This window comes from Cricetulus griseus (assembly GCF_003668045.3).
Source record: "Cricetulus griseus strain 17A/GY chromosome 1 unlocalized genomic scaffold, alternate assembly CriGri-PICRH-1.0 chr1_1, whole genome shotgun sequence".
NCBI lineage: Eukaryota > Metazoa > Chordata > Mammalia > Rodentia > Cricetidae > Cricetulus > Cricetulus griseus.
The window spans coordinates 207,591,485-207,607,639 of NW_023276807.1; the positions used below are offsets into that span (position 1 = coordinate 207,591,485).

General features: G+C 37.7%; 1 pseudogene; it reads right to left on the minus strand.

Annotated features, from left to right (window-relative positions):
* Positions 1-16,155, minus strand: part of LOC100756361 — a 48,949-nt pseudogene that overhangs the window by 10,151 nt on the left and 22,643 nt on the right.

A 16,155-nucleotide genomic window follows, 5' to 3' on the forward strand; every position in this document is an offset into this window, starting at 1 on the left:
GTATGATCTCAATTCCCTAAATGTATGTATATTTGCAGCGTCTAGAAGGACATATCAAGTTGAGCCTGCTTGGAGACTGTTCTTGGTTACTTGTGTTTTGTTTACTGTAATGCAATACTACAAAATAAATAAAAGTTTCTTTTAAAAACTTAAAAAAACCAGAAAGACAAATATGATGCCACTAGAGTCTAGGGACTCTACACCAGCAAGACCTGAACATCCCAACGCAGATGAAACAGAAGAGAACGACCTTAAAAACAACTTTATGAAGATAATGGAAACCCTAAAATAGGAAATGAGAAAATCCCTTAAAAATTGAAAAAACAAACCAAACAAAAATAAAAGAAATAGAGGAAAAGACAACCCAAAATATGCAAGAGATAACAATTCTCTTACAAGAAAGCAAGGAAAGCTAATAAAAACAACCAAAAAAGTGAAGGAAACATTCAAACAGTTCAAAGCTTGAAAGCAGAAATAGAAACAATACAGAAAATACAGGATGAGGGAATGCTGGAAATAGAAATGCTGGGTAAATGATCAGGAACTGCAGACGTAAGCAGAACCAAAAGAATACAAGAGATGAAAGAGAATCTCAGGTGTTGAAGATTAACTAGAGGAAATAGATTCATCCACCAAAGAAAATGTTAAGTCCAAAAAAATCCTCTAACTCAAAATATCCAGGTAATATGGGACACCATGAAAAGATCAAGCCTAAGAATAATAGGTATAGAAGAGGGTGAATAATTCAGCTCAAAGGTACAGAAAACATATTCAACAAAATCATAGAAGAAAACTTTCCCAGCCTAAAGAAAGACATGCCTATGAAAGTACCAGAAGCTTATAGAACACCAGAGTGAACAAAAAAAAAATCCCCTCACCACATAATAATCAAAACACCAAAATACATAATTAAGAAAGAATATTAAGATAAGCAAAGGAAAAGGCCAAGTAACATATAAAGGCAGACCTATCAGAATTACACCTGATTTCTCAATGGAAACTCTGAAAGCCAGAAGGTTCTGGATAGATGTTCTACAAACACTAAGAGACCATGGATGCCCATCCTGACTACTACCTAGCAAAGCTTTCAATCACTATAGATGGAGAAAACAAGATATTCCACGACAAACCCAGATTTAAACAATACAAATCCACAAATCGAACCCTCCAGAAAGAATTGGAGGAAAACTCCAACCTAATAAGGTTAACCACACTCACAAAAATATCAGAAATAGATAATCCCTCTTTAGCAAAAACCAAAAAAAGGGGGAGGATTGACATACAATATCACCACCACCAAAAAATTAAAAAACAAACAAGAATTAACAATCAATGTTCATTAATATTCCTCAATATCAATGGTCTTAATTTGGCTATAAAAAGACACAGGCTAACAGAATGGATAAAAAGACAGAAGCCATCCTTCTGCTGCATACAAGAAACACACTTCAAGTTCAATGACAGACCTTACCTCAGAGTAAAGGGTTGGGAAAAGATTTTCCAATCAAATGGACCTAATAAACAAGCTGGTTTAGCTATCCTAATATCTAATAAATTAGACTTCAATCTAAAATTAATAAAAAGAGATGACGAAGGGCATTTCATGTCATCACAAGAAAAGTGCATCAAGATTAAGTCTCAGTTGTGAACATCTATGCACCAAATACAAAGGCACCCATGTTCTTAAAGAAACATGACTAAAACTCAAATCACACATAAAACCCCACACAGTGGGAGACTTCAACACCCCACTCTCACCACTAGATAGGACCACCAGACAGAAACTTAAAAAAGAAACAAAGGAACTGACAGAAGTTATGACCCAATTGGGATTAACAGGCTTCTATAGAACACTCAATCCAAACACAAAAAAATATACGTTCCTCTCAGGGCCACATGGAACCGTCTCTAAAATAAACCACATACTCAGCAAAAAACAAACCTCAACAGATACAAAAAAAGTTGGAATACCCCCTTGAATCTTATCAGATCACCATGGCTTAATGTTAGAATTTAACAACAACACAAATTGCAGAAACACTACAAACTCATGGAAATCGAACAATGTGCAATTGCACCATTCCTCGGTCAAGGAAGAAATAAAAAAAGAAATTAAAGACTTCCTGGAATTCAATGAGAATGAAGACACAACATACCCAAACTTATGGGGTACTTTGAAAGCAGTGCTAAGAGGAAAGTTCATAGCACTAAGTGCCGACATGAAGAAACTGGAGAATAGTCACTTTGGAGACTTAATAAATAGCACAACTGAAAGCTCTAGGACAAAAAAGAAAACTCACAGAAGAGAAGTAGATGCCATAAATAATCAAATTGAGGGATGAAATCAATAAATGAGAAACAAAATCAATACAAAGAATCAATGTAACAAATAGTTGGTTTTTGTTTTCTAGAAAATCAACAAGCTAGACAAACCTTTATCCAAACTAACCAAAAGGGAGAGAGAGAACATGCAAATTAACAAAATCAAAAATGAAAAGGGGACGTAAGAATGGATAATGAGGAAATCCAGAGAATCATCCAGTAATACCTTGAGAACCTGTACTCTACAAAATTTAAAAATGTATTTGAATGCACAATTTTCTGGATAGATATCACTTATCAAAATGAAATGAAAAGCCGACAAACAATATAAATATACCTATAACCCCTGATGAATTAGAAGCAGTCATCAAAAGTCTCCCAACCAAGAAAAGCCCAGGGCCAGATGGTTTCAGTACAGAATTCTATCAGAAATTCAAAGAAGAGATAATACCAATACTCCTCAAATTGTTTCACACAGTAGAAGCAGAAGGGTTATTGCTAAACTCTTTTTATGATGCTACAATTACCTTGGTACCCAAACCACACAAAAATCACAACTAAGAAAGGGAACTACAGACCAATCTCCCCCATGAATATTGATGCAAAAATGCTCAATAAATACTGGCAAGGCTGGGCTATTCCAGCCCCCACAGAGTGCAGAGAGTACAGAGGTGAGCTGCTTCGGCCCAACTTCTGCATGCCCACTCTGACAAATCCCATCCCTGGATCTGCAGGCAGACTGAATCGGTCCCTGAGGACCCTGGGAACCTGACTCTGCTGAGATTGCTGGGCTATTCCAGCCCCCACAGAGTGCAGAGAATGCAGAGGGGAGCTGCTTCACCCCCTGCCTTGTGCCCAACTTCTGCCTGTCCACTCTGGGAACTTCTGCCCTAGGGTCTGTGACAGGACAACTTGACCCCTGAGGACCAAGCAACCCAGAGTTGTTGACATCTCTGCATCAGTGCTGTTCTCACGTACCTGGAGAACCAGTGCCTCAGACTTGCCTGCACCCAACTTGAGACCCATCAGAATATCGGAGCCAATTGCACACACCTGAAGAGAACACCAGACCCATACACATCAGGAAAGGAAGTGACACCCCCTGTACCCATTGGAAGAAGAGATGGGAAGAAGACAATATAAGAACACATCCAACAACAGGTAAACAAATATGACACCACCAGAGTCTAGGGACTCTACACCAGCAAGACATGAACATCCCAACACAGAAGAAGCAGAAGAGAGAAACCTTAAAAACAACTTCATGCAGATGATAGAGAACCTAAGATAGGAAATCAGAAAATCCTTCAGAGAAATGGAAGAAAAGATGAACCAAAAGATGCAAGAAATCAAGGAAAGCCAAAAAAGCCAAGAAAATACAATTAAACAGCTGAAGGAAACAGTTCAGGACCTGAAAACTGAATTAGAGACAATAAAGAAAACACAAACTGAGGGAATGCTGGAAGTGGAAAAGCTGAGTAAAAAAATCAGGAACCACAGATGCAAGCATAACCAACAGAATACAAGAGATGGAAGACAGAATCTCAGATGCTGAAGACAAACTAGAGGAATTAAACTCATCAAGCAAAGAAAATTTGAAGTCTAACAAATCCATAATACAAAATATCCAGGAATATGGGACACTGTGAAAAGACCAAACCTAAGGATAATAGGTATAGAAGAAGGTGAAGAAACCAAACTCAAAGGTACAGAAAACATATTCAACAAAATCATAGAAGGAAACTTTCCCAACCTAAAAAAAAACATGCCAATGAAAGTACAAGAAGCCTACAGAACACCAAATAGAGTGGACCACAAAAGAAAGTTCCCTCATCACATAATAATTAAAACACCAAATGTACAGAATAATGAAAAATATTAAGAGCAATAAGGGAAAAAGGCCAAGTAACATATAAAGGCAAACCTGCCAGAATTACACCAGACTTCTTCATGGAAACTCTGAAAGCTAGAAGGACCTGGATAGATATTCTACCAACTCTGAGAGAACACTGATGCCAGACCAGAACTACTATACCCAGCAAAGCTTTCAATCACTATAAATGGAGAAAACAAGATATTCCATGACAACCAGATTTAAACAATATATAACCACTAATCCAGCCCTACAGAAAGTACTGAAAGGAAAACTCCAACCTAAGGAGATTAACTACACTCACATGAACATTGGCAATAGATAATCTCACTCTACAAAAACACAAAATAAAAGGCAGGGTAAATCCACATACAATACCAGTACCAACAACAAATCAAAAACAAACAAGAATAAACACTCAATGGACCTTAATTTCCCTCAATATTAATGGTCTTAACTCAGCTATAAAAAGACACAGGCTAACAGATGGGATGCGAAGACAGAATCCATCCTTCTGCTGCATACAAGAAACACACCTCGAATTCAAAGACAGACGTTACCTCAGAGTAAAGGGTTGGGATAAGATACTCCAATCAGATGGACCCAAGAAACGAGCTGGGGGAGCTATCCTAGTATCTAACAAGTTAGACTTCAAACTAAAATCAATCAAAAGAGATGAAGAAGGTCATTTCATATTCATCACAGGAAAAATCCATCAAGAAGAAGTCTCAATTCTAATCATCTATGCCCCAAATACAAAGGCACCAAAATTTGTAAAAGAAACATTATTATAACTCAAACCATAAATAAGGCCTCACACAGTTATAGTGGGAGACTTCAACACCCCTCTCTCACCACTGGACAGGACAACCAGACAGAAACTTAACAAAGAGATAAAGGAACTAACAGAAGTTATGACCCAAATGGGATTAACAAACATCTATAGAACTTTCTATCCAAACACAAGAATATACCTTCTTTTCAGCATCACATGGAACCTTCTCAAAAATCGACCACATACTCGGCAACATAGCAAACCTCAACAGGTACAAAAAATTGGAATAACACCCTGTGTCTTATCAGATCACCATGCTTTAAAGTTAGAATTCAACAACAACACAAATTGCAGAAACCCTACCAACTCATGGAAATTGAACAACACACAATTGCACCATTCCTAGGTCAAGGAATAAATAAATAAAGAAATTAAAGACTTCCTAGAATTTAATGAAAATGTGGACACAACATACTCAAACTTGTGGGATACTTTGAAAGCAGTACTAAGAGGAAAGTTCATGGCTCTAAGTGCTCACATGAAGAAACTAGACAATAGCCATAGCAGAGATTTGCCATCATAGCTGAAAGATCTAGAAAAAAATGGAAGCAAATTAACCCCAGAGGAGCAGATGCCAGGAAATAATCAAACTGAGGGCAGAAATCAATAAAGTTGAAACAGAGAAAACAATTCAAAGAATCAATATAACAAGGAGTTGGTTCTTCGAGAAAATCAACAAGATAGACAAACATTATCCAAACTAACCAAAAGGCAAAGAGTGATCATGCAAATTAACAAAATCAGAAATGAAAAGGGGGACATAACAACGGACACTGAGGAAATCCAGAGAATCTTCAGATCATACTTTGAAAACCTGTACTACACAAAATTTGAAAATTTAAAGGAAATGGACAATTTTCTGGACAGTCATCACTTACCAAAATTGAATCAAGAACAGATAAGCAACTTAAACAGACCTATAACCTCTACGGAAATAGAAACAGTCATCAAAAGTTTCTCAAACAAAAAAAGCCCAGGGCCAGATGGATTCACTGTAGAATTCTACCAGAAATTCAAAGAAGTGCTAATACCAATACTCCTCAAATTGTTCCACACAATAGAAGCAGAAGGGGCATTACCAAACTCTTTTTACGAGGCTACAATAACCTTGATACCCAAGTCACACAAAGACACAACTAAGAAAGAGAACTAAAGACCAATATCCCTTTTGAACATTGATGCCAAAATTCTGAATAAAATACTGGCAAATAGAATACAAGAACACACCAGAGAAATCATCCAACATGATTTAGGCTTTATCCCAGGGATGCAAGGAAGGTTCAACATACAAAAATCCATCAATGTAATCCACCATATAAACAGACTGAGGGGAAAAAAAAAACCACATGATCGTCTCACTAGATGCCGAAAAAGCCTTTGACAAAGTCCAACACCCCTTCATGATAAAGGTCTTGGAGAAATCAGGGATAACAGGAACATACCTCAACATAGTAAAAGCAATATATAGCAAGCCAACAGCCAACATCAAATTAAATGGAGAGAAACTCTATCCAATTCCTCTAAAATCAGGGACAAGACAAGGCTGTCCACTCTCTCCATACCTCTTCAATATTGTCCTTGAAGTTCTAGCTAGAGCAATAAGACAATAAAGGAGATCAAGGGAATACAAATTGGAAAGGAAGAAGCCAAACTCTCACAATTTGTGGATGATATGGTAGTCTACATAAGTGACCTGAAAAGCTCTATCAGGGAACTCCTACAGCTGATAAACACCTTCAGCAAAGTGGCAGGATACAAGATTAACTCAAAAAATCTGTAGCCCTACTATATACCGATGACACATTGGTGGAAAAAGAAATCAGAGAAGCATCACCCTTTAAAATTGCCACAAACAACATAAAATACCTTGGGGTAACACTAACAAAAAATGTGAAAGACCTGTACCATAAGAATTTTGAGTCTCTAAAGAAAGAAAATAAAGAAGATACCAGAAAATGGAAAGATCTCCCATGCTCTTGGATAGGTAGGATCAACATAGTAAAAATGCAATCTTGCCAAAAGCAATCTACAGATTCAATGCAATCCCCATCAAAATCCCAACACAATTCTTCACAGACCTTGAAAGAACAATTCTCAACTTTATATGGAGAAACAAAAAAATGCAGGATAGCCAAAACATCCCTGTACAATAAAGGAACTTCTGGAGGCATCACCATCCCTGACTTCAACCTCTATTACAGACCTATAGTCCTGAAAATAGCTTGGTATTGGCACAAAAATAGACAGGTAGACCAATGGAATAGAGTTGAAAACCCTGATATTAACCCACACACCTATGAACACCTGATTTTTGATAAACAATCCAAATTTATACGATGGAACAAAGAGAACATCTTCAACAAATGTTGCTGGGACAATTGGTTGCAGACATGTAGAAGACTGCAGTTAGACCCGAGCCTATTGCCTTGCACAAAACTTAAGTCAAAATGGATCAAAGATCTCAACATAAATCCAGCTACACTGAACCTATTGGAAGGCAAAGTGGGAAATACACTTGAATTAATTGGTACAGGAGACTGCTTCCTGAACATTACACCTGTAGCACAGACACTGAGGTCAACAGTGAGGACCTCCTGAAACTGAGAGGCTTCTGTAAGGCAAAGGAGTCAGTCAGCAAGACAAAACAGCAGCCCACAGACTGGGAAAAGATATTCACCAACCCCACATCTGACAGAGGGCTGATGTCCAAAATATACAAAGAACTCAAGAAGCTAGTCTCCAAAACACCAAACAATCCAATTAAAAAGTGGGGTACAGAACTAAATAGACAATTCTCAATAGAGGAATCTAAAATGGCTGAAAGACACATAAGAAAGTGTTCAACATCCTTAGCCATCAGGGAAATGCAAATCAAAACAACTCTGAGATACCATCTTACTCCTGTCAGAATGGCCAAATCAAAAACACCAATGACGGTTTATGCTGGAGAGGATGTGGAGAAAGAGGAACACATCTCCACTGCTGGTGGGAGTGCCAACTTGTACAGCCACTTTGGAAATCAGTATGGCGACTCCTCAAGAAAATGGGAATCAGTCTTCCACAAGATCCAGCAATTCCACTCTTAGGCATATACCCAAAAGAAGCACATTCATGCAACAAGGACATCTGTTTAACTGTGTTCATAGCGGTACTATTTGTAATAGCCAGAAACTGCAAGCGGCCTAGATGCCCCTCAACTGAAGAATGGATAGAGAAAACGTGGTATATTTACACAATGGAGTGCTACTTAGTGGAAAAAAAAACAATGAAATCTTGAAATTTGCAGGAAAATGGATGGATCTAGAAGAAACCATTCCGAACAAGGTAACCCAATCGCAAAAAGACAAACATGGTATGTACTCACTTATATGCGGAATTTAGACATAGAGTAAGATTACCAGCCTACAATCCACACTGCCAACGAAGCTAATAAACAAGGAGGACCCTAAGAGTGACATACATGGTCCCCTGGAGAAGGGGAGAGTGTCAATATCTGCTGAGGAAATTGGGAGCACGGGAAGAGGGGGGAGGGAGCTAGGAGAATGAGAAGGGGAGATGAAGAGGAATGCAGCGGACATGAGGGAGCATAAAGTTTGAGTCAGGGGAAGAATAGATGATAACAAGAATGGAGATATCATAATAGAGAGAGACATTTTGGGTTTATAGAGAAATCAGGCACTAGGGAAATGTCTCGATATCTACAAAGATGACACCAGCTAACAATCTAAGCAACGGAGGAGAGGCTACCTTAAATGCCCTCCCCTGATTATGAGATTGATGAATAATTCATATGCCATCCTATAGCCTTCATCCAGCAGCTGGTGGAAGTAGAAGCAGACAAGTCTTTTAGATAACATCTTACATTCATCAGAATGGCTAAATCAAAACCACCAATGACAGTTTATGTTGGAGAGGATGTGGAGAAAGGGGACCAATCCTCCACTGCTGGTGTGAGTACAACTTATTTAGCCACTTTTGAGCCACTCTTAGCAAGGAAAGAGGATAGGATCTTGAGAAAAGCTGGTTCCCCACATCTTACCCCTGGATGTGACTTGTAAGACATCCTGGCAAGCCTAAGTCTTAGGGAAGACATGACTTGCAAATCATGACTTGCAAGGTGACTTCTCAGAGTATAATCAAAGGGAAAAACTCAGGCTATGTAGTGTGATATACAGAGGCTGCAGCTCTTCCCGCTGATGCTCCATGAGAAGGAATTCATTCTGGAGCCTCCATAGTCACAGCTTTCTCAACAGAAGTCCAGAGTAGTGGCTCTCAAACTATAGAATGAATTGGAATCAGTTGAAAGACTTAATTGAACACAAACATCTATAAAGTCCTCTGTTGAGAGCTCACGTAAGGCAGGAGGCTCTCGAGATCAAGACTGGACTGGGCAACAGAGTGAAACTTTGTCAATCTAAAAACTAGGAAGAAGGCTGGAGATGTGGTTCTGTTCTTCAGGTTGTGGTAAACCTCTGCTCCAACAACCATGTCCTCCCAGAACCTAGACTCCCTGCAGGCAGGATCATGAACTTTTCCATGGCCAACTTGTTCCCAGTATGAGAACCACTGTTGATCACCTTGACATGTGGGACTCATGGGATGGATTTAGAGTTGCCTGCCACGTCAGTGATGTGAGAATACAGGGACACCCCCTTTTCCACAGAACCAGCTTTTGAGACAGCCAGGGAAACTTCCAGTGTGGCATTTGCACAAAATTTAGATTTATTTTCACTGCAGTCCATCTCAATGATTAGTCTGTCCATCTTCTATTGTACAACATTCAGTTTCTTTCTACCCAGAGTAGGTGCAATAGTCTTATTGATGTGCTCAAGAGCCTAGAAGATCCCCTTTCCCTGTAGCAGGTATAATCATTGTCATGGAGTTCTAGGGCCTTCTGTGTGTCAGTGGAGGCATTACTGGGCACAGCAGCTTGGAATAGACCTTTTGAGGTACAGAAATCAACCTCATGAGTGGGATATCCCGAGATCAAAGATCTCTTTGGCATGAATCTTTAGAATATATAGGGTGTATTTCTGGCCTTTGGATTGCAACACAAGAAAGAAACTGGTTTCTGTAGACACAGAAGAAAGCACTTAATAGAAATTAATAATAATAAAAATAGATTTACTAATGGGAATACAAACAGAAATACAACTGGAAATGAAAAATTTAGTATGTCAACAAGTACCTCATAGCAAACCTCATGAGAACATTCAAGGTTCTCTTCTGTGTCCTCCATTGACACCAGGAATTCCTTAGAGATTGCAATATTGTCGACCAGTATAAATAATCACCAGCTTTGTGCATTGAGTTTCTAAGGTTACTTAGTAGTAATTAGTCAGCAGGTCCATCTAGGTCATTAGCTTGATCTCTGTAATCCAGGACTATATAACCCTATTTGCTCTTCCTACAGTGTTCTGCATCAGGAAGCTCTTGCTATTATATTCACTACAGGATTTCAAGAATGAGTTTGAGTCATCACCAGTAACAAGCAGGGGAGGTTTATCATATCCACAAACCTTCATCATGGTCACAGAGACCCACAGTTTATTCATGTAAGTTCTCAGGGAAGTGAAGATGAAGATGAGACTACAAGAATGACCATTTCTTCCTAATCATATGAACTATGATAATTTAAGTAGCATGATGGTATAACTCCAATAAAAATTTGAGTCTCTGTACTGGGATTTTATATTCTTAGTTGTGATGGCAGTCCTGAAATTCTCATTGACTTATTCCCAGTGTCTCGTTCCCATACTTCTATGACTAATAAGAGCAGAAAACATGTCCAACTATGTTATTTTATAATCAATGTGAAGTACTTTGGCTATGCTGGTGAGGGTGATTCAGTAACTATAATTTTGAAGGAAGATATGACGTGTGTGTGTGACTATTAAGATCTTCCCTGGTGGAAGATCTGAGCTCTGTATTTTATGGATCTTACTTCATCTGAATAGTTCTTCCAAATTCCAAAATTATAATCTTCTTCATAGGGTCAAGTCGAAACAAGTGAAGTTGGCTGAATTACTTTGCCTGACCAAAACACAAAATTATCTGTTCAGTAAATAGACATTTCATACTGCTTTATTCTAAAGAAATAAAATAGACACATGTCTTCTTTCCTTCCTCATTTTATAATGGAATGTTCACCCCTGCTGTGTGAACTGAGGGTTGTATATTTGAGGTGCATTCGAAACAGTCTCAAAACATTGAAACAATTCAATTCAGACTTTTCTAGTCAATTTCTTGGTCAATATTTGTCCTCAGCCACGGAAGTGCCTGATTTACAGATCTACAAAGACTGTGTTTCTATTTTTTAGATATTTTTGCTATTGTCAGCATCCCCCATCATTCTGAGGCTCAGTCACTAAGTTTTTAGTGAGAAAATGACATCAGGTCCCTGTATCATCTGTAGTTTGAAAAAAGAGAGCTTAAAAACATATGTGCTGTTAAGACCTCTGTGTGTCACTTTAAAACTATATGATTAGTAATCCTTGAATATATAAATATGTCAATGAAAAAACAAAGAACAGACACAAAATTTATGAATGTGGAGTGAGTGGGGTGAGTTATATAGGGGGTTAGAAGAGGTGAAATGGATAGAGGAAATGTTACTATAGTATAATTTGAAATATAAAAATAATAAAATATAAAGTAAAACTAAACCAATCCAAATCACTTCAGAATCAAAGAATGACATATTTATTTTGCATTATTTTTTCTGTGCTGTTTGTTTATGTGAATTAGGACACATTATTAGTAATTGTGAGACACCTTAACTGTCGTATGACCAAGTTTTAGTAAGTATATTTTTGTATGTACTTTCCTCCTTATAATAGTATTTTTTGTATATTGATATAACCTATTAACTCTAACTTTCATCTTTTGGTTTCAAAGGGTCTAAAGAGTCATTGCCACAAATGTGAAATGAACAATATGTATTTTAAACATTAAGTAGTCTCCTTTCCCTCTCAAAACACTGACTTCCACCTATTTGTTTTCCTTCATTTTCATTCAATTCAGGAATGTGAAGTAGAAATTGATCCAAGATAATCTTTTTGGTGTTTGATTTCATGTCATGGATTTTTGAATCATCAGATGGTATTTAAGAGCTGCATTGGATTATCCAAAAATTGTTGTATATATTCTCACCAGAAGATAAAAGAATGTAGAGTCATAAAAAGAAATGGAAGATCAGTTTTGTGTATTGTGTGAAAACACTTTAGATTTCACATAATATTATGGTTCAGTGCCCTTTGGAAATACTACCCCATAAACTCATATTTTCTATATTCATAGGATTTTAAATTTTGACAAATAAATCCAATGCAAATTTTATCATTTTGCAAATGGAGATGGGTTGCTATCCTTGGTTTGTGTAAGCACATGGTATGGAGAAAGTCATAAATGTTCTCTCAATTCGCTGATTGCCAACTAGGCCACTGTTTTCACTACTAGAGAAAAACAGAAATATATTGAACAAGTGAGTGCATCCTATATTTTATTACCTTGGTAGATTTCACCATTTTTCAATGGAACATATTAGGAGCATGTGTTACATGGGAAAAGTTAGAAAATCATCATGCAAAAGCAGATGATATTTATATGTGATAATATAAAAAATAGAATAGTTTATAGTGTAAAACAGAAAAGTGATTAGAGTACCCAAGTGAATTTTTTATTGGAACAATTAACTGATGAATATTAAAAGACACAGACATCTATTGTTGCAAGTCTGGCTGTTATATTTTTATAAGGTAACTAAATAGCTACTGGTATGCATTGAGAAAGATAGATGAGCTTTTGGATAATCTAAGTAATTTTGTGACAGAATTAACAATCTGCTGAGGTAAAAATCACTCACTACTTAAAGATTAACAAGGGTAAATTATTTTGATTATAGTGCATGCCTGGTCCTGGCTCATGGACAAAAGTAATTCAGATAGAGTTAGCCATCCCTGTTTGCTTTTACAGTTTTAAGTCCCAAGTTACATTTTGAGTAAAAACCAGTTTTTACAGAGACATAAATTCCAAATTTGGTTGTTTGAAATAATGGGGAGACTTTAAATGTATACTATTGTCATAGTTCTCTGTAGAAAGATCAGGACTGCTTTGAACAGGCAGCTGTCAATCAAGATTGTCCTGTCTTCATGGAGAATTGTGTTCTTCCTCATAAGATAAGTAGGGGCACTCCTTCGGCTAATTCTACTTTATGTGGTTTAATATTTCCTAAGCAACTTATAGGTCCTTTTAAATGTCAGTTTATTATTCTCATTTTTTTGTTTTGTATAAATATGGTACATAAAAACTAATGTCTGTCTGTCCATGAGGTAGTGATTCAGCTAATACCTATGCAATAGATATGGGAAGTTCCCAGATAGACTTAGAACCACACTTCAATGTAAGCGAATCCATTTTAGGGATAGCATGTGCTGTGTTGCATAGTACTGAATGAGCATCAAGTATGTATTAGGTTAATTTAAAATGGCTCTTTTTTTTTAAATTTATTTATTAGTTCCAGTTAGGGACAAGCTTGCTTCACATGTAAGTCCCTTCTCCCTCTCCCTCCCCTCACCCCCATCCCTCCCCCCCCCAGCCACCCCCACTCCATCCACCCACCACTCCCCAGGCAGGGTAGGGCCCTCAATGGGGGCTCTGCAAAGTCCACCAAATCTTCCTGTGCTGGTCCTGGGCTCTTCCCCATGTGTCCAGGGCCAGAGTGTAACCCTTCACGTGGGATGGGCTCTTAAAGTCCCTTCTTGCACCAGGGAAAAATACTAATCCACCACCAGAGGCTCCCTGGAGTGCAGAGGCCTCCTTATTGACATCCATGTTCAGGGGTCTGGATCAGTCTTGTACTGGCCTCCCCGACAGCATCTGGGGTCGATGTGCTCTCCCTTGTTCAGGCCAACTGTTCCTGTGGGTTTCTCCAACCTGGTACAGACCCCTTGGCTCTTCATTCCTCCCTCTCTTCAACTAAATTCTCGATTTCAGCTCAGTGTATATCTGTGGATGTCTGTCTCTGCTTCCATCAGCCATTGGATGAGGGCTCTAGGATGGCATAAAGAGAAGTCATCAATCTCATTTTAGGGGAAGGGCTTTTAGGTTATCCTCTCCACCATTGCCTGGATTGTCAGATCGTGTCATCCTTGTAGGTCTCTGGAGATCTCCCTGGTTCCAGATCTCTTCTCGGACCTATAGTGGCTCCCTCTGATATGGTATCTCTCATCCTGCTCTCTTTCCTCTATTCTTCCCCCAGCTCAATATTTCTTCTCCTCCATTTCCTCTCCTTTACTCCTCTTCTCTTGCTCTTATTGTAGTAGCTCCCTCCCCTCTACCCTCATGCTCCCAATTAGTTCAGGAGTTCATGCCATTTCCATTCCTGGGGACCATTTATCCCTTAGAGTCCTTCATGTTTCCTAGTTTCTTTGGTGAAGAGGATTATAGGCTGGTAATCCTTTGCTCTATGTCTAAAATTCATATATGAGTGACTAATACCATGTTTGTCTTTTTGTGACTGGGTTACCTCACTCAGGGTGTTTTCTTCTAGTTCCACCCATTTGCCTGCGAATTTCAAGATTCCATTGCTTTTTTTCTGCTGAGTAGTACTCCATTGTATAAATGTACCACATTTTCTCTATCCATTCTTCAGCAGAGGGGCATCTAGATTGCTTCCAGGTTCTGGCTATTACAAACAATGCTGTTATGAACATGTTCTTGAACATATGTCCTTGTTGTATGAACATGCACTATTTGGGTATATACCCAAGAGAGGAATGGCTGGATCTTGAGGTAGACTGATTCCCACTCTTCTGAGCAACCACCATACTGATTTCCAGAGTGGTCTTACAAAGTCCCACCAGCAATGGAGGAGTGTTCCTTTTTCTCCACATCCTAAAATGGCTCTTTATATGTACTTCAATAGGTATTTATATAGAAATAGCACTAGAAAAATCTGTCCTGTGTATTCATGTCAGCTATTGAGACAGATGAAGTAGACAATAAAATCATGCAGAACCACTAAGAAGTCAAGGTTCATTCATCATAATTCAAATTTCTGTAAAGTATCACATGTGACATGCATAATATAAAATGGTTATGATTTAGACAGGGTGGGTTTCTGTTGAAAGTATTATTAATTTGATGTATTAATTGAATACTTTCTAAATGCCAGAGAGTATTCTAAGTCAGTGGTTTCTGACTGTGGTTGAATTAAATATAATCTAGTACTTCCTATGTACATTTTATTCTATTTCATTTGGCTTATGAAGTCCAAGATCTTTTCTCTTTGACTTAAAAAAATAATCTCCATTTGCCTATGTTTTTGTTTCACTAATATTTTCTGTATTTTAAACATCTGTTATATTTTAAGCAATTCAGTGTACTCTGACCTAAAAGTGAACCTGAGATTTCCTCTGTAGTAAGAACATGGACATCTATGCACCAGGCCTGACTCTCATCGAAATCACTTTACTGTCTGTGGAGGTGGGGACTGAAACTAGGGTCAAGCTGGATGTACATCAGAAAATCAGTGGCATTGTTTAGACACAGGAAAATCATATTTTTATACCAGATATTTTACTGAGATTATTTCGAGATGATCTCCATAAATTAGATTTGTAGTATAAATTTCAACTGTATTATTGACATTCCATTTTTTTCCCACCACTGGAGAACTCAGCAGTTGTGGACAGAGATGTTCTGTGAGAATGTGGATTTAACTAAGACATATTTACAAAATTTGAAATATACTAAGGTAAATAAGGGATACATAGACAAATGGTTTTAAAAATCTATATAAATCCCAAGTAGAGAATATTTTTTTAAATCAAGGAAAAAAGTAAACTCTAGAAGATGCTGGAGTGTGAAAATATTTTCCTAGGTAGGAGTCATAGATTGTTATTTAGAGACTTGGACTTCACACTGTCAGATATATTTCGAGAAAAATAAATTTGCCCTATGTTACTGCAATAAGAAGAAGAATATTTAAATGCATCAAGTTTTCATTTTATTAGACTGACAATTTCCTAGAGTGAGGCTTCTGAAAAATACCCATTTTGTCTTAAAAGTGTTTGCTTTATTTTACTGTGACTACAGGCTAGCTGTTTACAGCAACTCAGACCTG